A 26,827-nucleotide genomic window follows, 5' to 3' on the forward strand; every position below is an offset into this window, starting at 1 on the left:
TGAGCAGGACCAGGTGAAGCAAATGGGGGAGAACATGCTGAGGTTGTGGAGCAATGTGGATAGGGTGTTCTCACTCTCAATCTAGATCATGAAGATGTCATCAATGAACCTGAACCAGGTGAGGGGTTTGGGACTGTGGGTGTTTAGGAAGGATACCTCTAAATGGCTCATGAGTAAGTTGGCATAGGATGGTGCCATGCGGGTGCCAATAACTGGACCCTGGATTTGCTTCTAGGTAAGACCTTTAAAGGAGAAGTAATTGTGGTTGAGGAAATAGTTACAAACTAACCTCACATCCGCAGAAAGAACAGCAATCACACCACCTAAAAACCAATCCCAAACTTATAATCCTACTGCTAACAAAGGCTCCACCACTGTTGCTTTGAACCGCAAGGATTATCTGGCAGAAGGACTACACCAGTTGTCAGACTCATCCGCCTACAAACCCTGCTACACAGACCCATTCCAGAAATCCAGCATGATCTCCAGTCTCTCCTCAAATCCTTAGACACACACCTACCACTCCCTGCCTTCTACATACTTCCTGAAGTCCATAAATCCAACCACCCAGGATGCCCCATTGTAGTCTGTTGCTGTGACCCTACTGAGAACCTCTGCTATCACAGACCAACACCTTCATCCTATTACCTGCATATAAGATACCAACCATTTCCACTACCGACTCTCCCTAGTTCCAGTTTGTTTATGACATGGTGGCATGCTCATCACTATGGATGATGCCTCCCTTTACACCAGCATCTTTAATGCCCATGCCCTTACTACTATTCAACACTACCTGTCCCAACACCTGACAGATTACAAACCTACAACCTTCTTCCTAGTTGTGTTGACAAACTATATCCTCATCCATAAATACTTCTCCCTTGGAGGCATTACCTACAAACAGGGTACGGCTATGGGCACCCACACAACACCAACCTATGCTAACCTATTCATGGGCCATCTAGAGGAATCCTTCCTAAACACCCACAATCTAAAACCCTTCACCTGGTTGAGATTCACTGATAACATCTTTGTCATCTGGATCGAGGGTGAGGACCCCTATCCACATTCTTCCAGAACCTCAAACCTTTTCCCCCCATTTACTTCACCTGGTCCTACTCAACACCACAAGTCACCTTCCTCAGTGTTGACCTTCACCTCAAAGATGGCTACTTTGGTACCTCTGTCCATACTGTACCTACCAACCACCTACAATACCTCCACTTTGATAGCTGTCACCTATTCCATACTTAAAAGTCCCTTCCATACAGCCTAGCCACCTGTGGCCGTCAAACCTGTAATGAAAAGTAGACCATATCGAAATATACCAAGACCCTCACTAACGCCTTCACGGACTGTACATACCCTCCCAACCACAAAAACAAAGTCCCATTGTCCAGCCACATAGTGCTTTTCCTCTTACACATATGGAAAAATACCTGATTTAAGGGATTAATTTATTGTTTAAGGGGGCCTGTATGGTGTTGATGCATGCCTTCAGAACAGACTGGAACCTCATCTATACCTGCTGACTTCTTATTTTTTGATTTCTACATTGTTTTCGTAACTTCAAGCTCTGTTGTGAGAAACAACACATGTTTTATGAAGATGTTGCAACTTCTCTGGAATACCAGAGAAATAGTCAATTTACAAAATTTGTCAATTCATGAGGATTTTCTGTCCTCCACCCCACTTTTAATTTGTATGTTACTTTATCTGTGTCTGCCATTCCCAGTTTCATGTTTTATGACATCCTTTAGTAAATTTCTTTTATTTTCTGCATTATATATTACTTTGTTATTGAATGTAACAATAACAGAGAAGGAAAGTTGCTACTCACCATATAGCGGAGATGCTGAGTCGTGATAGGCACAATAAAAAGATTCACACAATTAAAGCTTTTGGCCATTGAGGCCTTTGTCAGCAGTACACACACACACACACACACACACACACACACACACACACACACACCCTGCAGTCTCAGAGAGCTGAGACCACACACTTTGTTATTGAATGTTTTTTTCTCTGCATAAAGCAGTTCTCCCTTGTATATTTTTTTACCCGTATAGGAATCTAGAAACTGTGGACTGGTGCAGTGCTTTTGTAAAGAACTGCAAAATTTAAGTGTCTGGGAAGACTTTCAAATACATGCAATTATCTGTCTACTGTCCTTAGCTACTGCTACTGAAGAGGCTACTTTTCGAAATATTTGCTCAAAAATTAATTTAAACAATTTACAGGATCTGGAGAAATTAGCATCTACATTGCTTTCCACATATACTTCATCCCAGGTTTGATCTGCCAATACCACAGAAGAAATACATATTTTATGTTCTGAGAAGATCCTTTTGTAGGCCTGTAGTGTTGCAGATTTTACCATGCCTGCCTTTACCTATATGATCTGACAATGTTCACAGAGGGCCAGATTTTTTCACAAATACTAGTACTTCGCAATTTTCCCTGCCTATATCTGCAAGTATATTGCCAGACTGATGCTGAACGTTTTGGTACCCTATACTCTGATTAAAATTGCTTTGCAATCGACACATTACAGTGGCGAGTGCAAGTGTTGCCAGCGTGTGGCCAGCTACACTTCACAAGTCACTGCACACATCCCACAAAACAGGCAACACAGTAGAGCATGGCACTTGAGAAAGAACTACAATTGTTTTGTGGCTTGCCCCTATCACTTGCCTCGCTGAAACATCAAACACAAAGTAATTTTCATTGGAGTATAGTAACAGATTTTAGCTTTGTGCCACACCAAAGTATTCTAAACATTTAAAATGTTTATAAATTGTTATTAATTTCACTCTCAACACCTCTGTTACAATTAACATATCAGTATGTTAGTTTTGGGAGACGAAACTCTTACCAGGACTTCAGTTTGTTGCAGAAGCTATCCACATTACTAATAGGTGAGTGGTACATGTGCCGAATGATTAGCTTCTTATGGATGTCTAGCTTTGTTAGTTCAACAGTCACCAATTCAAAATGTATATATTGTGAGCAGATGTTCTTCAGATTTAAAATGTGTGCCACTACTGATATAAGTACTTGATTCCCAGCAATTTAACCCCTTGTTTGGCAATGTTACTCTCAAACAACATCAAGGTTGCACACTGTTTTCTGCAACATGTTTCCTGTTTCGTTCCTGGATGGATAATGGTGATTGCAAGCAATGTTTAAGCTCCCATATACAGAGGTAGTCTGTTGTCTCTGGTGAAGAGTTTCTGAGTAGTGTGTCTCTTCAGCTGATATTATGAAAGTTTGTGTGAACATCAGTTTTTTTTTTCAATTTTCTGGAGCTGTTTTATATTGTGCAACAAAACTGAGTATAGATTGAAAGAGGAAGTCTTGAAGGTGTGTTATTATAAAAGTATTTAAGTGTATTTTTGCCTGAGTGAATGTAAGTGGACTTACCTTTTGTGGGAAGAGAAAGCCTTGCTTTGAGTACTGGATAGACAACAAGACCAGAAGAAGAGAACAGCATCCCCTGTGCCAATCAATGACTGATATATGATATGACTGTTCTGGTCACTGGTCAGAGCATGGGTCAAAAGGGGAGATGTAGGCTTTGCCCTCATGGATAATCAAATATAACATGTAGAATTGTTCTATGCTTTGAACCAAAATGGAATTATTTTAAGATATTTCACCTGCAATAGTGCACAATGCAACCTTTTTTTAGTCGCAGGAACAACATTGTACTACTATTATTGTAGCACCTATGCACCTTTTGTGGGCAGTGATACTTAGAAAAGTAACATACTGTATTTTGAATCTCTGTATTCCATTTCTGTGCAACCAAAAGGAATGGTTATGGTAGTTCTACAGTAGCATTCATATGATAATAGGTCTATATGCTGTATTTCAGTGTGTCTACTCTAGTGCTCTGTAAAGCATACCAAGAATTGTCTCAACTGGTTGACATGCTTCTAAGGGAGGGCAGCTTGTTGACATGATATATATCCTAAAAGAGGCCTAGTTCTCTTATCGATGACAACATGTATCTGACCGTGTGTGGTACACACCTACCTACTACACAGTCACAAACTCCACCCACCTCCCCTAGGCTGAGCTGCAGACCATGCCTAATGTAGCCCCATCTCCCTAATGTCTCCACTGGTACCAGTATGACATGCATCTGGTCAGCAGTCATCAGAACCATCTCCAGCTCCGAACTGGGTTGCTATACAGCACTGCCAAACAAGAAGCAGACTGTGCAACCAGAACCGTTCATCTGTTCTCACATTGTGCTACAAGTTAAGCAAGTCATCATCCTCAAGTCACCAACTTTGTTTTATGCCCCGTCTCCATCCAAGCTGTTTCCTGCTCCAACCACTATCACAAACAGATATATTTCATGAAACTCTTACACAAAGGCCGTAAACTCTCAATCACTCGATTTAGCCCAGCACTTGACTTCAAAATGTTGGTAACTTTATACTCTTCCCCTAAAATCTGCTGCAATTGAGGGCCTACAGTTCTGCCAGACTGCTTCAAGCCTTCTTCAGTTTTAATGTTTATGAAAAAAATTTGGTTTTGCTTAATTCACACCTACTCCTGCTCATGACATTTACTGAATGATAGGCAAGGGATGTAATGGCAATGTAGTAAGATTTGTGTAATGCAGAAACATGCGAACAATTGGCCACAGAGATTTCTTCACAAATTGTTTTTATAGTTTGCAAAATGGAAAATAGTATCAGGGGGAAAAACAATATTTAATTAGCTCATTATTATATTTAAAGTTCCAAAACTTACAAAACACATCTGTGACATAATTACAGCTAATTTGAGTGTTTGCCACAAAAATGTAGGTCTTTCACATATTTAATTTCACGTTAACCTATTACCACAAAAAAAGTAGCTCGGAAAAGATAAGACTTCAGAAAAGAGAACAATGATGACAACTTCGCCAAGCAACAACAGATTTAAAAGACTGAGAAGATTTTTAAAAGTGTAAAGGGCAGGAGCCAGGCCCAAGGATCACGGGCAGCCACAGGCCACCTTGGGTCACAGCAGGAGACGGGGCACCCCTCAGATCCTTTAAGTGGCTGATGAGGCTAATGCACCTTATGTCACAGACAGAAGAAAAACCACATCCGCAGGTGAAACATTAAAGTTTTAAATTGGCCACTTCGGCGTAGTGTGTGTACCTGTCAGCAGATTTTAAGATTTCGCTGGAAGGTAGCCAGATGGGGGCAGTCAGGTAGGATGTGGGCCACCTTGAGATGGGCACCACAGTGACAGTGGGGTGGCTCCTCATATCAGAGGATGAGGCCATAGGTCAGCTGAGTATGGCTAATGCAAAACCAACAGAGAACAGAAAAGGAAGACTGCCACATGATATCCGTTATAGTTCACAGTTTATTCAGAGAAACCAGGGCACACCAATCTGCATTCCTAACCTCCACCAATTGTTGACATAGAATTGACCGAAGGTGAAGTTCCGGCAGCACCATCTTCAAAGTCAGCATCCTGGCAACCATCTTGGCAACCAGTTTGCACATTTGTTCCTTGGGATCCCAACATGACCAAGGGTCCATACAAAGACAACCAATGGATCCTGGATAGTCACAACCAATGGGTGGCGAAGGTAGCACTCGTTGACACCCTGACAACTATTTGAGGAGTCACTGCCAATTATGAATGACTCAACAGTGCAAAAATGAAGGTGGCTGTGGGCTCAAGCAATTGCCACCAATTCTGGTGGGAGAGCAGTTCACTGCATCTTGCATGTATGTAGGCAAAACTGGCTCATCTGTAGACCATAGAGCTGTCAGTGTATGGAAATGCATCAAGGATGTCCACGAACAGGTGGTCAAAAACCATGGTGTCTATTGAGTCTTTTGGTCCAAAGGAGAAGTCGATGCAGATTCGAGGATGGTGTACACACTGATGTTCCTCCGGAAAGTAGTCCATCATCCTATGTCACCTCCATATCTATCATACCAGATTAACCCACAGCTTTATTGTATGTAATGAGACATCTCGACATTGTGGCTGTGGCACCATGCAGACAACAGCTCACATTCTGATAAAATGATCCCTCCTCCTTGCTCTCCATGCCAGACATAATCTTCCTGGGTACTTGCTTCTAATGTTAGTGGATGATGTGTGGACAGCTGAAATGGTTCTTCTTTTTCTTGAAGAAAGTGTTTTTTATTTGGTTAGCTCTTTATTCTACTGTACTATTTTTTTCTTTGTCTGTGCACACGCTGTTCAATGGTGGAAGGCATCTTCATACAACAACCCAATGGAAGCAAGACATTATTGATTCCTCATCCTTGATGCTAGCGAATGATAGTTGAACATATTTTTATAATTTCTTCAAGAGAGTCAGTTCTTCTCCCATCTTTAACATTTTGGCTCTAACAGATCTCCTCCCAGAGGGCTCACATCTCTTTTGTGACTATATGCGTGGCCACTGCAGGGGCCCAGCCTTGCAATGCTGAAAGTATTATCTTTTTACTAAACTTTCTTGCTCTCTACCTTCCTGTAGGATGGTCTTCTTGGTGCAGACTGTGCTTTGATCTGGCTCACTTTTTGCAATTCTTGTTTTCTTGCCTTCTGGCAGTCTACAATTTTCCATTATTAATTATTTAGGCCCCTTGTTGTGTTTGACTTGCTACTTCTTTCCTAAATTTTACAGAAGTGCAGATCTTGTAGGGAAGGTTGTCCAGCATAGCACATATTTAACCTTTGTGCCTTTCTCTCTTTACACCCTTTTTTCTTGCACTGGTTCTAAGCATAAAACACAGCGCAGTATTCAGTCCATTGGGGCGTGGGAGGAGGAGGAGGGGGGGGGGGGGGGAGTTGTGAAGTACCTGTACAGTGGTATCTCCATGCCCACGCAGGAATCACACTGTCCATGTCCGAGGTGGAAACACCTCTTGCAATTCAAAGAATACATGCCCATCATGGCTGGGGCACAGGGCTTTATGCAGTAACGTACTGGCCAGGTAAAGTCGTCATTCTCCGTTGATATGTTGAGGACAAGTTTGGAGAGTGGTAGCTTCAAAAATGGAAAGTGGCCCTGTTCTGCTTAAAACAGCCTCCCTCACTCCATCATTATAGGCTGATCACCTGCAAGAAGCTGGCTGACATTCCTGTCACTATAAACCCCCCCCCCCTCCCCAAATGTCTGAACATGGTACAGGGTGTCAGTTTTCACAGATACCTACTTTTACAGACTGATGATGAGTTGTGTGCTAATTTGGAGTGCCAAGGTGTGCATTTTCTCCATCATGTCCAGCTGGGACCAAAAGACAACAGAGTGGATATTGGAGCCTTGACCTTGGCCTTTGAAGGTGATCTGCTGTCTGAAAATGTATAGGTGATGTGTTCACTGAGATGTCAAGCCATATATTCCTCCTCCCATGCGGTGCTATGAATGTACGTGATTTAGACACCTGTCTTTGTGTTGCAATGCCAGCCCCATTTGTAGGGACTGTGGCTGACAGTTTTACACAAATACTCTTTGAGCCCCTCCTTCCATCTGTTTCAGTTGTAGGGAGCACTATTCCCCCTGTTCAGTACACTGCACTGTTTTTGAACGTGAAAAGAAAATTCAGGAATATGAGACACTCGACTGCCCTGTGTATCAAGAGGTCAGGAAGAAATATGATCGCCTATCTCCTATGCATATGACAATGACATTTGCTACTACTATGACATCCTGTAGTGACTGTGCCATTGCCCTCCATGTTTTCCATTTCTAGCCCTCAGGGACACCCAATTATGCCTAGTGGTTGGTGGTCTTTCTGTTACTGCTCCCCCACATCCCATTTGTGAGCATTGATTCCCTACCCACTGGGGACATCAGTCCCCAAACCCCAGCCGGAGAAGCACTGGTCTCCTCGGACACCCCTTACCAGGAAGGGTTCCATCGGAACACTCCCTTCCCAGGAGGAGTGTGGAGTTTATTGGAAGAAGCAATACCCCAACAGATGTTCCATCTCCAAGTGAGAAGAGGTCTTATCTGCAACCATAAATCCTTATCTGAGACCGTCAAACCTAATGTTAGGTGAGTAATCACTACTCTAGCCAAATAGTTGCTCCCTTCATCTCCAAGATACCAGCATGGTTTGGGACCCAGAGAAAGAAAACTGAGCAGACAGTATGCCTAAGCTCAGATAGAAAGTCATAAATAACAGACACCACAGGGAGACAAGAGTAAAAATGGTCATAATAATAACTAAGTAATAATAACTAAGTGATAACTAAGGAGTAGTGCATGGGACTACATGGGGAGCACATTCTGAGGAAGGTAGGCAGGTAGAGTTACTAGCAGAGTGAATTGAGACATTCACTGAGTAACTACAGGTTAAAATAAGGCTGTGGGAGGTTGTTTCATAAAACATATCTATCAGTCTCATTGTAAAAACACTACTTCTTCCCAGCAATGACGGTTGTTCCTGACTGGTGGGAGGTGTAAAAGTGTATCTCTTCTTATCCACAGAGATGTACAGCCATTCGTGTCATTGATGTTAGCACCCTACTACCCTGAAAAACCTCGATGAACAGATGCTGAATGGTCATGGTGGTGACAAACTTTAGGACCTTTAAATAGATTGCTACTAATCTGTAGTCTGAGTAATAACTAAGGAGTAGTGCACAGGACTACATGGTGAGTACATTCTGAGAAAGGTAGGTAGAGTTACTAGCAGAGGGAATGGGAACACATTCCAAATAGAAAATCTATCCTGGGCAAGCCATCACAGGGTCAATAACCCCTGTACAAAAAAAAAAATAAATTTGATAACTCTGATCTTCCCCATGAACCATGGACCTTGCCGTTGGTGGGGAGGCTTGCGGGCCTCAACGATACAGATAGCTGTACCATAGGTGCAACCACAACGGAGGGGTATCTGTTGAGAGGCCAAACGTGTGGTTCCTGAAGAGGGGCAGCAGCCTTTTCAGTAGTTGCAGGGGCAACAGTCTGGATGATTGACTGATCTGGCCCTGTAACACTAACCAAAATGGCCTTGCTGTTGTGGTACTGCGAACGGCTGAAAGCAAGGGGAAACTACAGCCGTAATTTTTCCTGAGGGCATGCAGCTTTACTGTATGATTAAATGATGACGGCGTCCTCTTGGGTAAAATATTCCGGAGGTAAAATAGTCCCCCATTCGGATCTCCGGGCAGCGACTACTCAAGAGGATGTCGTTATCAGGAGAAAGAAAACAGGCGTTCTACGGGTCGGAGCGTGGAATGTCAGATCCCTTAATCAGGCAGGTAGGTTAGAAAATTTAAAAAGGGAAATGGATAGGTTTAAGTTAGATATAGTGGGAATTAGTGAAGTTCGGTGGCAGTAGGAACAAGACTTTTGGTCAGGTGAATACAGGGTTATAAATACAAAATCAAATAGGGGTAATGCAGGAGTAGGTTTAATAATGAATAAAAAAAATAGGAGTGCGAGTAAGCTACTACAAACAGCATAGTGAACACATTATTGTGGCCAAGATAGACACGAAGCCCAAACCTACTACAGTAGTACAAGTTTATATGCCAACTAGCTCTGCAGATGACGAAGAAATTGATGAAATGTATGATGAGATAAAAGAAATTATTCAGGTAGTGAAGGGGGACAAAAATTTAATAGTCATGGGTGACTGGAATTCGACAGTAGAAAAAGGAAGAGCAGGAAACGTAGTAGGTGAATATGGACTGGGGCTAAGAAATGAAAGAGGAAGCTGCCTGGTAGAATTTTGCACAGAGCATAACTTAACAATAGCTAACACTTGGTTCAAGAATCATGAAAGAAGGTTGTACACATGGAAGAACCCTGGAGATACTAAAAGGTTTCAGATAGATTATATAATGGTAAGACAGATTTAGGAACCACATTTTAAGTTGTAAGACATTTCCAGGGGCAGATGTGGACTGACCACAATCTATTGGTTATGAACTGTAGATTAAAACTGAAGAAACTGCAAAAAGGTGGGAATTTAAGGAGATGGGACCTGGATAAACTGAAACAACCAGAGGTTGTACATAGTTTCAGGGAAAGCATAAGGGAACAAGTGACAGGAATGGGGGAAAGAAATACAGTAGAAGAATAGGTAGCTTTGAGGAATGAAATAGTGAAGGCAGGATCAAGTAGGTAAAAAGACGAGGGCTAGTAGAAATCCTTGGGTAACAGAAGAGATACTTAATTTAATTGATGAAAGGAGAAAACACAAAAATGCACTAAGTGAAGCAGGCAAAAAGTAATACAAACGTCTCAAAAATGAGATTGACAGGAAGTGCAAAAGGGCTAAGCAGGGATGGCTAGAGGACAAATGTAAGGATGTAGAGGCTTATCTCACGAGGGGTAAGATAGATACTGCCTACAGGAAAATTAAAGAGACCTTTGGAGAAAAGAGAACCACTTGTATGAATATCAAGAGCTCAGATGGAAACCCAGTTCTAAGCAAAGAAGGGAAAGCAGAAAGATGGAAGGAGTATATGGAGGGTCTATACAGGGGCGATGTTCTCGAGGACAATATTATGGAAATGGAAGAGGATGTAGATGAAGATGAAATGGGAGATATGATACTGCATGAAGAGTTTGACAGAGCACTGAAAGACCTGAGTCGTAACAAGGCCCCGGGTGTAGATAACATTACAATAGAACTACTGACAGCCTTGGGAGAGCCAGTCCTAACAAAACTCTACCATCTCATGAGCAATATGTATGAGACAGGCAAAATTCCCTCAGACTTCAAGAAGAACATAATAATTCCAATCCCAAAGAAAGAAGGTGTTGACAGATGTGAAAATTACCGAACTATCAGTTTAATAAGTCACGGCTGCAAAATACTAACGCGAATTCTTTACAGACAAATGGAAAAACTGGTAGAACCCGGCCTTGTGGATGATCAGTTTGGATTCCGTAGAAATGTTGGAACACGTGAGCAATACTGACCCTACGACTTATCTTGGAAGAAAGATTAAGGAAAGGTAAAACCTACGTTTCTAGCATTTATAGACTTAGAGAAAGCTTTTGACAATGTTGACTGGAATACTCTCTTTCAAATTCTGAAGGTTGCAGGGCTAAAATACAGAGAGCGAAAGGCTATTTACAATTTGTACAGAAACCAGATGGCAGTTATAAGAGTCGAGGGACATGAAAGGGAAGCAGTGGTTGGGAAGGGAGTGAGACAGGGTTGTAGCCTCTCCCCGATGCTATTCAATCTGTATATTGAGCAAGCAGTAAAGGAAAAAAAAATTTGGAGAAGGTATTAAAATCCATGGGGAAGAAATAAAAGCTTTGAGGTTCGCCGATGACATTGTAATTCTGTCAGAGACAGCAAAGGACTTGGAAGAGCAGTTGAACAGAATGGACAGTGTCTTGAAAGGAGGGTATAAGATGATCATCAACAAAAGCAAAAGGAGGATAATGGAATGTAGTCAAATTGAGTCGGGTGGTGCTGAGGGAATTAGATTAGGAAATGAGACACTTAAAGTAGTAAAGGAGTTTTGCTATTTGGGGAGCAAAATAACTGATGATGGTCGAAGTAGAGACTATATAAAATGTAGACGCAATGGCAAGGAAAGCGTTTCTGAAAGTATTTGTATGGAGTGTATCCATTTGTGGAAGTGAAACATGGATGATAAATAGTTTAGACAAGAAGAGAATAGAAACTTTCAAAATGTGGTGCTACAGAAGAATGCTGAAGATTAGATTATTGATTATTATTATTATTATTAGATTATCGAGTATTGATTTAACTGTCAGGAAGTCGTTTCTGAAAGTATTTGTATGGAGTGTATCCATTTGTGGAAGTGAAACATGGATGATAAATAGTTTAGACAAGAAGAGAATAGAAACTTTCAAAATGTGGTGCTACAGAAGAATGCTGAAGATTAGATGGGTAGATCACATAACTAATGAGGAGGTATTGAATAGAATTGGGGAGAAGAAGAGTTTGTGGCACAACTTGACTAGAAGAAGGGATCGGTTTGTAGGGCATATTCTGAGGCATCAAGGGATCACCAATTTAGTATTGGAGGGCAGCGTGGTGGGTAAAAATCGTAGAGGGAGACCAAGAGGAATACACTAAATAGATTCAGAAGGATGTAGGTTACAGTAGGTACTGGGGGATGAAGAAGCTTGCACAGGCTAGAGTAGCATGGAGAGCTGCATCAAACCAGTCTCAGGACTGAAGACCACAACAACAACAACATAACTCTGATGATTATAAAATAGTCGCACGTTGACTGTGTAACTGAGCAAGAGTTGTAACGTCAGAACTGTAGAGATTAGATGCCCACTTTGATGAGGAGACTGTTTATGCCCTAGACAGGTTTTCGAGGAGCTGTTAGATGTGGTAGCTAGAGGTTACACGCACACAGATGCGCACAATTTGAGATGGTGTGTGAATCCATTGAAAACATGTTTTCAACAGAATAGGGTCTGTCTTGTGGTGACAGACAGAGTACCACAGATGGCTGGGAATCAGGAAGGTTTTGCATCTCGTGTCACACTTATTCAGGGCATTGTGTCTTATGGCTGAAAAAGACTTCAGTGGATAGCACATGATTTTTATGACATTCTGATTGGGAAACAGAAGGCTTACACAAAGTACTCAATTCACATTCATAAAACATACACTGGCACATTAAGCAAAAAATTGAAAATCCAGGATGGAGTGTAACAATATTATGAAAAGGAAAGTTGCCACTCACCATATAGCGGACATGCTGAGTCACAGACAGGCATATATAAAGCTTTCGGCCAGTAAGGCATTCCTCAACAAACACACACACACACACACACACACACACACGACTGCACTCTCATGCAATTGGAACCACACTGTGAGCAGCAGCACCAGTGCATGATGGGAGTGGCAACAGGGTGGGGGTGGGGTGGGGTGGGGTGGGGTGGGGTGGGGTTGGGTGGGGATAATAGGGTAGGGGTGGTGGACAGTAAAATGCTGCAGGTTAGACAGAGGGCAGGGGAGATGTGGGGAGGCAGTGGGGGGTATTAGAAAAGGAGAAAAGTAAAAATACTTGATGTGATGGTGGAATGAGGGCTGTGCAGTGCTGGAATGGGAACAGGGAAGGGGCTGGATGGGTGAGGATAGTGACTAACAAAGGTTGAGGCCAGGAGTGTTACGGGAAAGTAGGTCATTGCAGGGAAAGTCCCCACCTGCGCAATTCAGAAAAGCTGGTGTTGGTACGAAGGGTCCATACGACACTGAAATGAAGGATGTCATGTTTGGCAGCATGCTCAGCGACAGGGTGGCCCACTTGTTTCTCGGCCACATTTTGTCGGTGGCTGGCCATTCATGTGGACAGACTGCTTGTAGGTTGTCATGCCCACACAGAATGCAGCACTTGGGTTACAGCTTAGATTGTACATCATACGACTGGTTTCACAGATAGCCCCGAATTTGATGGGATAGGTGACGTTAGTGACTGGACTGGAGTAGTGGTGGTGGGAGGATGAATGGGACAGGTCTTGCATCTAGGTCTGTTACAGGGTACGAGCCATGAAGCAAGGGGTTGGGAGCAGGGGTTGTGTAGGGATGGACGAGTATATTGTGTAGGGATGGGATGGGAAGGACAGTGGGCACAACATTTCTCATTTCAGGGCACGACAAGAGGTAGTTGAAATACTGGCGGAGACTGTAGTTCAGTTGCTCCACATGTGGGTGGTACTGAGATATGAGGGAAATGCTGCTCTGTGACCGGACAGTGGGACTTACGGAGATGGTGGGAAACTGGAAAGATAAGGCAAGGGAGATTTGTTTTTTTTTTACAAGGTTGAGAGGATAATTACGGTCTGTGAAGACCCTCGGTATATTTGGAGAGGAACCACTCGTCAGTACAGGTGCAATGACCACAGGTGGCTAGGCTGCATGGAAGGGACTTCTTGACATGGAATGGGTGGCAGCTGTCTAAGTGGAGGTCTTGCTGGTGGTTAGTAGGTTTGATTTGGACAGAAGTAGGCATCTTTGGGGTGGAGGTCACATGTTGCGTTGAGTAGGACCATGTGCAGCAAATGGGGGAGAAGTTGTTGAGGTTCTGGTGGTATGTGGGTAGGGTGTCCTCGCCCTTGATCCAGATCGCAAAGCTGTCATCAATGAATCTGAAGCAGATGAGGGGTTTAGGATTCTGGGTTTTTAGGAAGGATTCCGCTATATGACCCATGAATAGGTTGGCATAGGATGGTGCCATGTGGGTGCCCATAGCCGTAACCCGGATTTGCTTTTAGCTAATGCCTTCAAAGGATAATTAACTGTGGGTGAGGATATAGTTGGTCACAGCAACTAGGAAAGAGGTTGTTGGTTTGGAATCTGTCGAGCACTGGGAAAGGTAGTGTTCAATAGCAGTAAGGCCATGGGCATTAGGGATTTTAGTGTAAAGGGAAGTGGCATCAGTAGTGACAAGCAGGTCACCGTGTGGTATACGGACAGGAACTGTGGAGAGTTGGTGGAGGAAATGGTTGGTATCTTTTATATAGGAAGATAGGTTCTGGGTAATTGGTTGAAGGTGTTGGTCTAAGAGAGTAGAGATTCTCTCAGTGGGGGCAGAGCCACATTGGGGCATCCGGGCGGTTGGGTTTATGGACTTAGGAAGCATGTAGAAGGTAGGAGTGCGAGAAATGGTAGGTGAGCAGAGGTGGACTCCAGGGAGAGGTTCTGGGACGGACCGAAGATTCTGAGGAGTGACTGGAGATCCTGCTAAATTTCTGGAAGGGGGTCACTGTGGCAAGGTTTGTATGTGGGAGTATCTGACAGCTGGTGGAGTTGTTCTGCCAGGTAATCCTTGTGATTCAAAACAGCAATGGTGGAGCCTTTGTCCACAGTTAGGATTATGTCGGGATCAGTTTTTAGATGGTGGACTGTGGTTCTTTCTGCAGATGTAAGGATAGCCTGCATCTTGAGGGATTTGGGGAATGATGGAGGGCAAGGTTTGAAGTTAAGAAATTCTGGAAAGTTAACAGGGGGTGATTTGTGGGTAGGGGGGTGGATCACGGTTGGATGGAGGAATGAACTGAGTTAGGCAGGGTTCGACACTGGTCTTTGGTTGAGTCTGATTGGTAGGGTTGGTGGTGACAAAGTGTTTCCACTGTAGGGACCAGAGGAGGAGATAAGGTCTTTAACAAGTCCTGCATCATTAAATTTGGGTACGGGGCAAAAGGTGAGGCCTTTGGAAAGGAGAGATATTTCTGTGGGGCTAAGGCTTTTGGAGGAAAGGTTCATGACTGTATTACAGGTCTATTTACATTCTTGATTCTGTGAGACGGTTGTTTTGAGGGTGGGGTATGTGTAGCAGGTCAGCTATGATGTGACGTGGGGGAGGTTTGGAGGTTGTTTTAGAGGTGGTGGACAGTGGTACTCCAAGGTGGGAGTAGGAAGTGAGCAGGGTGAAGAGTTTTTTGAGGTGGTGTTGTGCATGTTGCTCTAGTTCTTGGAGAGCATGAGTTTCAATGTGTGTTATGGGTTCCAGGAATTTGAGATTGCATAGCAAGAGAATTTTGTGGATGGAGAGAAGGTACTGCAAAGAGGTTTGGGCTTTGTTGATATGGTTTTGCAGCACTGCTATTCTCCTGCTTACAAATAATGTGCTAGCAGGACAAAACAACAAAAATTATCCTGCTGGTATACTGTGATTTTGCCAAAGGCTTTTATTGTGTGGATCAAAAATTCCACTTAGCAAACTAAAGCCTTATAGCATTAATAGCACCCTTTTTACCTATGGATAGAGTTTTACCTCCATAACAGACTAACTCACATGAGAATAACCTCATAATGTGGGAACATAACGTGCAGTGCCAAAGCGGTCAGTATGGGCCCAAATTTTGATTCTGACCTCAGAATGATCTTCCAATGTCTTTAAAGGGCAAATCAAAAGCCATAAAGCTTGTTGACAACACAAGGAGACTAATCAATGGCCCACACTCAACCATAACACACACACAGTTAAATGACATCAAATAATGGAAAATCCAGGATGGAAGAATGATAATACCATGAAAAGGAAGACAGCTGCGAATGTATGGGAGTTAAATATAGACGGTAGGAAAATCAGAAAAGAAGGGAATCTAAGCATTTCAGATCCAATTCTACAGAAAAATGTTGAAAATTAGATGGACTAATAAGGTAAGGAACAAGAAAATTCTCTGGTAAATCTGCAAGGAGAGCAATATATGGAAAACACGGATAAGACAGGATAGGAAGGTAGGACATCTGTTAAGAAAACATGGAATAGCTTCCATGGTACTAGAGGGAGCTGTAGAAGGTAGAGAGGAAGGCAGAGATTGGGATACATCCACCAAATGATTGAGGACGCAGGTTGTAAGAGCTACTCTGAGATGAATAGGTTGGCACAGTAGAGGAATTCATGGTGGGCCAGGAGGCCTCTTACGGGGCAGGTCCGGCCACCTTGGTGCAGGTCTTATTACATTCGACGCCACATTGGGCAACCTGCATGCCAGATGGGGATGAAATGATGATGAAGAGAACAACACCCAGTCCCGGAGTGGAGAAAATCTGTGGCCCAGCTGGGAATCAAACCTGGGCAGGTCCGGCCACCTTGGTGCAGGTCTTATTACATTCGACGCCACATTGGGCAACCTGCATGCCAGATGGGGATGAAATGATGATGAAGAGAACAACACCCAGTCCCTGAGTGGAGAAAATCTGTGGCCCAGCTGGGAATCAAACCTGGGCCCCTTAGGATGGCAGTCCGTCATGCTGACCATTCAGCTATCAGGACAGACATAATGTACTATAAATAGGACTCAGTATTTATAGACGGGTAAAGTGCATATCTCAACCATCAGCTGTTTTTATTTCAAACCCAAATTCTACTGGTTTTGGTCTTTGAGCATCTTCATGGATGCTATCCAAAGATACATATAATTATCATGTAGTATGCAGGAAATGTTATCACTTTTTTAACAAAATAGTGCAAAATAACAAATACTTACAAGAGTTAAAATTATTTAAGTCACCATATTGCATTAGTCATTAATTGAAATGTCTAATGCATTTCATGAATATAAATGTACGACACATGACTGAAAGCAAACATCCAAATACAAATTGTATACAGAGCCGTCGTGAAGATAAGATCAGGACTGACTGACACAAAATATTGAGAAACTGGTCAAAGACCTTCAAAAGAATGTTTTTGTCATTTGGTATATTAATAATATTCTTTTAAAGATCTTCGACCAACTTCTCAATATTTTGTATAAGTCAGTCCTTCAAAGTCATGTGTCATATTTATATTCATGATACGCACTACACATTGTAAGTAATGACTAATGCAATATGACGGCTTAATTCATTTTAACCCTTTAAGTATTCATGTTATTCTGTACTTCTTTGTAAAAAAACTGATAACATCTCCTGCATATTACATATAATTATTTGTATCTTTGGATAGCATCCGTGGAGATGTCCAAGACCGAAACTGGGAGAATTTGGGTTTAAAATAAAACCAGCTGATGGTTCAAATATGCATTTTATACATCACTTCCAAAAATGTTCAATTTATAGATGTACTTTTTTTGAAAAATACTGTTTTAATCAAGTAAATATTGTGCCACTAATAGTAGTTAAACAACATCCGTATAATAAAAAGTATTGGACTTCTTACTAACTTATGTGATTGAACTTAGATGTCATAAGCATGACTAGCACTATGCAGCTGCATGGGGTAGCAGTCTGAGGAGTCTTGTCATGGTCCACACAGCTCCCCCCGTCAGAGGTTCGAGTCCCTGTGTGTGTGTGTGTGTGTGTGTGTGTGTGTTTTTTGTCCATAGTGTAAGTTAGTTTAAGTTAGATTACGTAGTGTGTAAGCTTAGGGACCAATGACCTAAGCTGTTTGGCCTCATAAGATCTTACCACAAATTTACAATTTTTACACTATGCAGAACAGTGGTGATTCATTGTTAATGTTGTACACAGATGAAGTTTCTGTGTTGTCTTTGCCCCATATTACTTAAAACCTTGTCATATTCCACATCCCTGAACATTCTTTGATGGGATTTATGGAACCTGAGTAAATAAGTGAGTGAATGAATGAATGAAACTGATTGGGAACCCTCACCACTGAAAAAAAAAAAAAAAAAAAATGAATTAGGACAGAAGGGTTCTGAAATGCAAGAACTTAAGGCCTCTCAGTCACAGAAAGGGAAGTAAGTATATTTGAGAGGTATTACAGTGTTTGATGTACAGCTGGGAAATTTGCTCCAAAATGCAGCATTTTTCACAAAGCTGCAAGTCTGGCATCTTTGGAACGAATGCATGTGCATAATCCATTCATTGATCCTTATAACTTATGGCTGGCAGATAAGCACATTTCCAATAAAAGAGGATTATGTTGCTGGACCAGCATTACAAACAAATGCAGGGCAGCACCTGCACTCTTCCACACCAAGTTCATTGACATCTGTTTGACTTTATAGCAACACCTCACCAATAAAAATATTTCGAGATAGACACACAGAAAATAAGCCTCATCAATCAATATCTCTGGAGCACAGTACAAAATGATACAATAGAACAAGGCTGGATTGCAGTACAGTATTGGATTATACATTTCTTGTAAAAAAGAAGAAGAAGATACCTATATCATATCTATGCCCTACTATAAACCAATGAAGTATATGGCAAGAAGTACTTATTGTACAACATATTTAAGTTGACATCTTACCAGAAATACCACTATCCTTTGTTTTACACTTATTGTACAGCAGTCGCAATTTCTTTAGAGGCACTATACCTACCTACCCAGTGCCATGACCACTATTTTTGTAAAGGAGCCAGTGGGTTGTTGTGTACGATGAAGGTGGTGTGGAGACATGGAAAACGGTTGGGTAGAGGTGTGGGGACAGTGGATTAATGGAGATGAGGCCAGGAACGTTATGGGAGTGAATAATGCGTTGCAAGGACTACTCCTGTCTGCATTTGTCAGGAAATGCTGGTGGTGAAGGGGAGGATTTAGATGTCTTGGGTTGTGAAGCAGTCAAACTCACCATGTTGTGCCACTGGGTGCTCAACTTTGTTCTTGGCTACAGCTTGGCAGTGGCCATTCATTCTTGTGGGCAGCTGGCTGGTTGTCATACCGACATAAGTACGGAAGCTGCACAGAGCTGATAAATGACATGGCTGCTTTCACAGGTGGCCCTGATAAGACAGGATTAGCCTGTGACAGGACTGGAGAAGAAAGTACTGGGTGGGTGGGTTGGGGAAGGTCGTGCACCTGAATTTTCTACACAGATATGACCCTTGTGGGAAGCGGCTGGGAGTGGGATTGGTGTAGAGATGGTTCAGGATGTCATGTAGGTTGGGTGGGTAATACAACACCACTTTAGAAGTGTTGCAAAGGATGTTGCATAGAACATCCCTCTTTTCCATACGACCAATGCTATAGTGTAGGATATAGTTCAGTTTTTTCAGTCCAGGATGATACTGGGTGACGAGGGGGTGCTCCTTCACATCTGATTCATGAGAGTGGTAGGGTATTAGAAATGTGTGAAGAAATGGCAGGGGAAATCTGATTGTGGACTATGTTTGGAAGGGTGCTGATGGGGGAGGGGGGGGGGGGGGGGGGGGTGTAGTGCTGACTTAATGCTTCTGCTATCTGGTGAATGGTCTCCTTCACTCTCAAAGTATTTACATTCTGCCACAACTTCAATTACTAAATTTACATAACATTTAATTGTTCTACTTGGTTTAGTTTCTCTTTGTATTCATGTAACCAGCAGTGCTACAACTGCTTCATAGACACAGATAACAGTTTCAATGTCGATACCCTCAAAGAGGTTAGGTCTATTTACTGACATTAAATCAAATGTATAACCACTGTGAGTGGGCTTCCAAACTGGATAGTATTTTTCAGTGAAGGCATTTAGTAATGTTTCACGGAATGTCTTCAAATGCCCACCACTTAGTATACTGTAATTATCACAACCAATTGTTAAATGATTAAAATCTTCTCTAGTGATGGCAGTTGTGATGCAGAACATGCATACTAGTGAGCTAAGATTTTCTCTGCAGTGTTCAGTTAGATCTGTGATTGATACAATGACCCAATCAGAAGGTTATACCTACCCTTGATAGAGTATGACCCAAAATGTCACAACCATCTTCAATTTGTGTCACTGTGGATTTGTTTTTCTTTCTCTACCACAACAAATAAACCATCTCCATTTCCTGTAAGTCTATCCATCCAATATACACTTTGATTTAGCCAAAAACTCTCCCTGCTCTCAGTTTTGGATTTTAGCTAGCTTTGTATATCTAGAATCCAACACGGATTCAGAAAATACCATTCTTGTTCAACACAGCTAGCTCTTTATTCCCATGAAGTAATGAGTGCTGTAGACAGGGGATCTCTGGTCGATTCTGTGTTCATGGATTTCTGAAAGGCTTTTGATACTGTTCCTCACAAGCGACTATTAATCAAATTGCGTGAATATGGAGTATCGTCTCAGTTGTGTCACAGGATTCCTGATTTCCTCTCAGAGAGGTCACAGTTCATAGTGATAGACAGTAAATCATCGAGCAGAACAGAAGTGATATCTGGCGTCCCGCAAAATAGTGTCATAGGCCCTCTGATGTTCCTGATTTACATAAATGATCTAGGTGATAATCTGAGCAGCTCCCTTAGATTGTTTGCAGATGACGCTGTAATTTACCGTCTAGTAAAATCATCAGACGATCAATTCCATCTACAAAATGATCTAGAGAGAATTTCTGTACGGTGCGAAGTGGCCATTGGCCCTAAACAAAGAAAAGTGTGAGGTCATCCACATGGGTACTAAAAGAAATCTGATAAATTTTGGGTATACGAAAAATTGCACAAATCTAAGGGCTGTCAATTCAACTAAATACCAAGGAATTACAATTACGAGCAACTTAAATTGGAAAGACCACATAGATAATATTGTGGGGAAGGCAAAACAAAGACTGCGCTTTGTTGGCAGTACACTTAGAAGATGCGACAAACCCACTAAAGAGACAGCCTTCATTACACTTGTCTGTCTCTGCTGGAATATTGCTGTGCGCTGTGGGATCCTTACCAGGTAGAATTACCGGAGGGTATCGAAAAGATGCACAGAAGGGCAGCTCATTTTGTGTTATCACGCAATAGGGGTGAGAGTGTCACTGATATAATACACGAGTTGGGGTGGCAGTCACTGAAACAACTTTCTCTTTTGAATGCGGAAATATTTTGTTGACACCCACCTACGTAGGGAGAAATGATCATCATAATAAAATAAGAGAAATCTGAGCTTGAACGGAAAGATTTAGGTGTTCCTTTTTTCCATGTGCCATTCGAGAGTGGAATGGTAGAGCAGTAGTATGAAAATGGTTGAATGAACTCTCTGCCAGGCATTTAAGTGTGAATTGCAGAGTAACCATGTAGGTGCAGATGTAGATGAACTTCATTAATTTTTAGGATAGGTTAAAACTCTTTGACTTTGGCAGCTGTTTACTAGGCTTTTAATACCTCAACTCTGAGGGCATTAATACAGCCACCATTATGTGGACTGAATGAAGAGTTGCACAATTTAAAAAAAAGATCCTTGTGTGCACCCCACATTTTCAGCCACTTGGATATTAGCTTCTGATGTATAGTGCACTGCTAACCCGTTTAGAGGGACTCCCCAGTTCTGCATACTATGAAGTCATCATCTGCATAAATGAGATATGGTTACTTGACTGGAAATATTTGTCTGCAAAGGAAAACACTAGAGATTTCTTCATTGGTTGTCCCTCATCATCACAGAAGGATGTCCTCACTATCTTTTGAGTCACTGAAGTTAGTCAGGTATCATTATATATACAAAAATTACCCCTTTTAGACTGTAGCAGAACACTCCAATACTCCTAGAGGAAAAAATGTGCATGTCCTGTCTGCCAAAGTGTGCACACAGGTAGTTAAAGCAGGCTTGTTGGTTTACACTTTATGCTATCTATGAGGCCAACAACCTTACAGATTACAAATAACTTCAGCGTGTCTTGAGAAATATGCAAGTGTTCCAACAGTACTGGTTTTAATATAAATTGTATTATATAGTAGTATGATAAGTAAAGACTGTTATTTTACACAATTTACATCAAGTGAAATGAGTGAATGATTTGTGTGTGTGTGTGTGTGTGTGTGTGTGTGTGTGTCTCAGAGCGGAAGAAATAACTTTTGGCTGAATTCATTTTGATCAAAATAACAATTTCAGCAGTGCAGAAGTTTCCAATGCCAAACAACAACAAAACAATGGAATGTTTGTCCTGTAAAACATTGCTGGGGTATTTGGACCTGTGATATGAAGCAGAGAAGTTTATCAAAGCAGCTCATAAATTTTACCAGGTGCACAGGGTTTGGTGTATATGAAAACTATATCTACATCTATGTACATACTCTGCAAGCCACCATATGGTGCACTAGGGAGGGTACCTTGCAACACAACTCATCATTTTCTTTCCTGTTCCATTTGCAAATAGAGTGAGGGAAAACAACTGTCTATATGCCCCATATGAGCCCTAATTACACTTACCCTCCTAGTCCTTACACTAAATGTACATTAGTGGCAGTAGAATCTTTCTGCAGTCAACTTCAAATTCTGGCTCTCTAAATTTTCTCCACAGCGTTTTGAGGAAAAATGTCGCCTTCCAGCCAGGATTCCTGTTTGATTTCACAAAGCATGTCCGTCATACTTGTGTGTTGACTGAACATACTGGAAACAAATCTAATGGCTCACCTCTGAATTGCTTTGAGGTCTTCCTTTAATCCGAGCTGGTGGAGATCCTAGACAGTCGTGCAGCACTAAAGAATGGAGATTAGCCGCACTTTCCAAAAATTCTCCCAAAATACCAAAGTCAACCATTAATTGTCCAAACTCTAAACAAGAAATGATTTATTTTTTTTAGTATTCTCCTTTTATAATGTTAGAATGTTAGACCTATATCTTCAACAGTGTGTTTTAGAACATCCTCTTATGGATGTTCCAAACATGCAGACAGCACTGATATCAGTGAGGAGGTGTCGCTACCAGGTCAACCAAAACTTTTCACTTCGTCATTTGACAACAAACCAGGGATAATCTGTTTATATTGTTTTTGATGTGTAAAGTAATATGTCTACATGTTTTTTATCATTTTATCTGTATTAGTTTTTGTCTTATCTTTTAACAATGAGTAAAAGAAAGTGTGTTTTAATGTTAACCTGCAAGAATTCAAATGACTTTAACAATGAACTTGTTTACTGCACACTATGAATCGGAGAATTTTCTATTGTACGTAAAAGAAAGGAAGATATGAAAGACCGTGCAGAAACAGCTAAACACAGGAGTAATCTTAAATGAACTGTGACAGGAGTCTGAACAACAAGGCATGTATTAAAACTCAATACTGCATTGATACTGGCTAGTTACTAGCCAAAATCTAAATTTGCTTTAATAAGGCCAGTAAGGAAAGAATGACTGACTGCTGCGCTCCATCATTTTAAAATGTGATAGAAGTGCTATTAATGTGAGTGCTTCACCAAATGTAACAGTTTTTATTTTGAGGCAAAGAGGAGCATAACAGTGATCTGGGGTGCGGTGCTAAAGTGGTTTCATTTTCATACCAAACTGTTAGGCACAAACTCAGTTTTAAAACATCATCAGACTGCACATCTAAACTGATTAAACAGTTCGTCTGCTACATCCAAAACCAAGACAGTTATTGTTATGTCCAGTGAAAAGTACAACTGAATAAATAAAGTTTAATGTTTCAGTAAGCTGTTAAGATTAAAGCAATTTCAAAAGTATGTCCTGGGTAGGACCCAAAAAAGTATGGTAAGCCTAAAAATTACTCTGGTGTGATTACAGAGTAGGTTGCATAATCTGTAGCTCTAAACTTACTACTATCACTGAAAAGTGGAACAGAGAAACATTTACAACAGAAATACGTCCATATTATGGTGTATCACACCAAAAACAAATCAATCTTTGTACAAAACAGGAGTTTTGAAGTAGCAGCTTCCTTTCTAATTTACAAGATGAAATTTAGCTAGCACATTCCTGAGTAGTGGTAATCTGTGTAGTCATAGTTTATTTTTAATACAGTAACAGATTAAATTTCTGTGGTTTGTTTTTCTTTTATTACTGTAAATCTTGACTTGCTCAACAAGCCTGATTTTTTTAATTTGAAAAATTTTGTATTCTTGTGGAAAATGTGCAGCAAAACAAAATGTGTGTTTTGAATGCAAGGTAACAGATCATTGTGTGAATATCGATCATAAGTAGAAAATAAGATTATGTACAAAATTTGATGAAGATTTAGACTGAATACTTGAGGATTGCACATACTACTTCACAATACTAACAGTTGAGATATATCTGAAACATGATCATGTCAATTTACAGACTGCCACCCAAACCTCATCACAAAAGGACTCACATTTGCCAAACAAAGAAGGATTGAATCACATGTTTATTTCCCTTGATGTCAGTTTCTATCAGTTTTTACTTTAATCTGTAAATAATTCTTGAAATATTTTCCAACCATGAGTTATTAAACTGACAGTTCAGTAATTTTCACAGACGTCATCTCTGGAACTAGAATTAATACGTTATCATTGAATTCTGATGGTATTTTGCCTGTCTCATATATTTTGCACATCAAATGGAATGTTTGTCATGGCTGGCAGTCCTAAACGTCTCCATGGTTCTGATGGAATGTCTTCTACGCCAGGAACCTCAGTTAGGTCGCTCAGTGCTATGTCAAATGTTTCCTTTTGCAGTGTTTTAACACCCACCTCATCTTCATCTTACCGTTCTATAATATTGCCTTCAAAATCATTTCCACTGTATAGCCCTTTCATATATTCCTCTCACCTTCCTAACTAAGTACTGGCTCGTCATCTGAGGTCCCAATATTCACAGAGCTACTTTTTTTTTTTGCTAGAAGTATCTAAGTTTGCATTTCCAGCCATTCTTGCTTTGTGATTTTGCACATCCTGTCAATCTCATTTTTTAGATGCCAGTATTTCCTTCTGGTAGTTCCATTTGCTGCAATTCTGTACTTTCCTATTTTGTCATTAAACTCAATATGTCATGTGTTATCCAAGAATTTCTAATGGGTTTGATTCTTTCCTTATTCAGTCCTCTGCTGCCTTTACTATTTAATTTCTGAAGGCTACTCATACATCTTACATGGTATTCCTTACCCATTTAAGACAACTGTTGCCTAATGCTTCTTTTTAAACTGTCAGCAGCTTCTGGTTCTCACAATTAATCCAGGTTCCAGCTCATTTATTTCCTACTTTTCCACAATTTCTTCAGTTTTAATCTGCAGTTCATAACCAACAAATTATGATTAGATTCCACATCTGCTACTGGAGATGTTCTGCAGTTTAAAATCTGGTTTCAAAATCTCTCAGCGATGTAGCAACCAAGCCACATAATCAATTGCTGATGCATTGCCTCTACATGGGCATAACACAGTAGCGATCAGTGAGACATTTATGTTTAACGCAGACCATGAATGTAAACAAGGGTAAATGGTGGGGCATGACAGTGGCAAAAAGGGGCGATCATGTATGGCCATGCCCATGGCCATACAGTGTATGAAATTGATGGATTTGTTGGTGTTTTTTGTGGACTCTTTCACATATTTACAAGCAGTGGTGTAACATGTGGCCACGAAACAGGAAGTTAGAATCGCGGTTGGAGAAAGATCCTGACAGAGGGACTGGAGGCGCATTCCAAAATTGACAGGAATTGCTGCAGGCAGTAAATGAAGGTCCATCCCAACATGTCAGAGAGAGAACATTGCAACATGTAATATTTTGAGTCCATCACTTTGCACGATGCCATTGCTCACATAAGTACGTAAAGAGAACAACAGCTAAGTTCATCCAGATGAAAGAATATGTGAGTGGTTTCCTGAACACTCCCCTAAATTTCAACTGCCCTTCAAAATCACCTGTCTTGAACCCCATAGAAAAACTGTGGGACATGTTAGGACAGAGGGTAAAATGCCAACATTACCACCTTGAAGTTTGGTGGAGTTGTGCAATCGAATCCTCATACATACCTGCACAACCCTGTAAACTCACTTCCTACCCAAATTCATGTGGTTATCAAGTCCAGGGTTGGAATCACATGGTATTGTAAAAATCGTGTAACAGATTCCCTAGGGGTGACTAATATTTTTGTCCAGTGAGGTTACTATATAGGTGTTGTTTATCTGATTTTGGTAGCTTGGCATTTACTTGATTATAAAGATACTTTTTGAAGAAAATATTTACCAACATCTGTATGTACTAAGTCCCATTTTCAGTATATTATTACTTGTCATGTAACTTTACACTGAACACTGTAAGTTGTCGTGTCACTAACAGAACTTTTCAATCTCTGAATCTAAGTATGCAGATAATATACAGAAAGAATGGATAATGAAACATTTTTTTTATATTTTCTTTTGAATTGATAGGAATTCCCAATGTCTTGTTTGATGTTGGATGCACCAGAGTACATAGCCACACTGGACCCTAGACAAGGAGGCAAAGTCCACATGAAAATAATTTTTGTGCCTTGTGTTGTAATTGTGTACATCACAGTTCTCCTGCAACTTCTGACAAAGGGTCAAGTTCCAATTCTACCACACCACCTGCAAATCTAAATATCAACCTTGACTTCTGCCCCCCCCCCCCCCTCTCCCCTACCAGCCCAGAATTTTACTAGCAATTAGTAAGTTAAGAACAAAATTTTTAACAGGTATGGATGAGATTCAGGATTAATTAAAAACACAGGAGATCTTATTGTGGTACCATCAGACCATCTTCTTAACAGTTTATTTACAACTGGAATTTTTCCTTT

At 41.1% G+C, this 26,827-nt stretch overlaps 1 protein-coding gene across 1 annotated transcript in view; it reads right to left on the minus strand.

Moving 5' to 3' along the window:
- The window catches only part of LOC124551315 (serine/threonine-protein phosphatase 6 regulatory ankyrin repeat subunit A-like), a 95,824-nt gene extending 92,285 nt beyond the window's left edge, over positions 1–3,539 (minus strand). The window contains exon 1 of the mRNA XM_047126325.1: positions 3,430–3,539. The gene's annotated coding sequence lies outside the window, so the exon portion shown is untranslated. The remainder of the gene's footprint in view (positions 1–3,429) is intronic.
- Between the last annotated feature and the right edge of the window lie 23,288 nt (positions 3,540–26,827).

Source organism: Schistocerca americana, chromosome 9 (assembly GCF_021461395.2).
Source record: "Schistocerca americana isolate TAMUIC-IGC-003095 chromosome 9, iqSchAmer2.1, whole genome shotgun sequence".
NCBI classification, from domain to species: Eukaryota; Metazoa; Arthropoda; class Insecta; order Orthoptera; family Acrididae; genus Schistocerca; species Schistocerca americana.